The sequence below is a fragment of the Nematolebias whitei genome, chromosome 9, assembly GCF_014905685.2.
Source record: "Nematolebias whitei isolate Nwh7 chromosome 9, NemWhi1, whole genome shotgun sequence".
Lineage (NCBI taxonomy): Eukaryota > Metazoa > Chordata > Actinopteri > Cyprinodontiformes > Rivulidae > Nematolebias > Nematolebias whitei.
In genome coordinates this window covers 52,121,749-52,122,064 of record NC_056506.1, presented here as the reverse complement: position 1 = coordinate 52,122,064, position 316 = coordinate 52,121,749, and the positions used below count along the sequence as shown (strand labels likewise).

The following is a 316-nucleotide window of genomic DNA, read 5'->3' as shown; positions in this document are numbered from 1 at the left end:
GTTCCACACCTCATCCAGGGGTTCCACTCCTCATCCAGGGGTTCCACACCTCATCCAGGGGTTTTACTCCTCATTTGGTGGTTCCACACCTCATCCAGGGGTTCTACTCCTCATTTGGTGGTTCCACACCTCATCCAGGGGTTCTACTCCTCATTTGATGGTTCCACACCTCATCCAGGGGTCCACACCTCATCCAGGGGTTCCACTCCTCATCCAGGCGATTCACTCCTCATCCAGGGGTTCCACACCTCATCCAGGGGTTCTACTCTTCATCCAAGGGTTCCACACCTCATCCAGGGATTCCACTCCTTATCCA

The 316-nt window shown here is 54.4% G+C and overlaps 1 protein-coding gene across 1 annotated transcript in view; it reads left to right on the top strand.

Moving 5' to 3' along the window:
- Positions 1 to 316, top strand: part of LOC119414350 (serine/threonine-protein kinase RIO1) — a 59,097-nt gene that overhangs the window by 58,298 nt on the left and 483 nt on the right. The gene's annotated exons all lie outside the window — the stretch shown is intronic.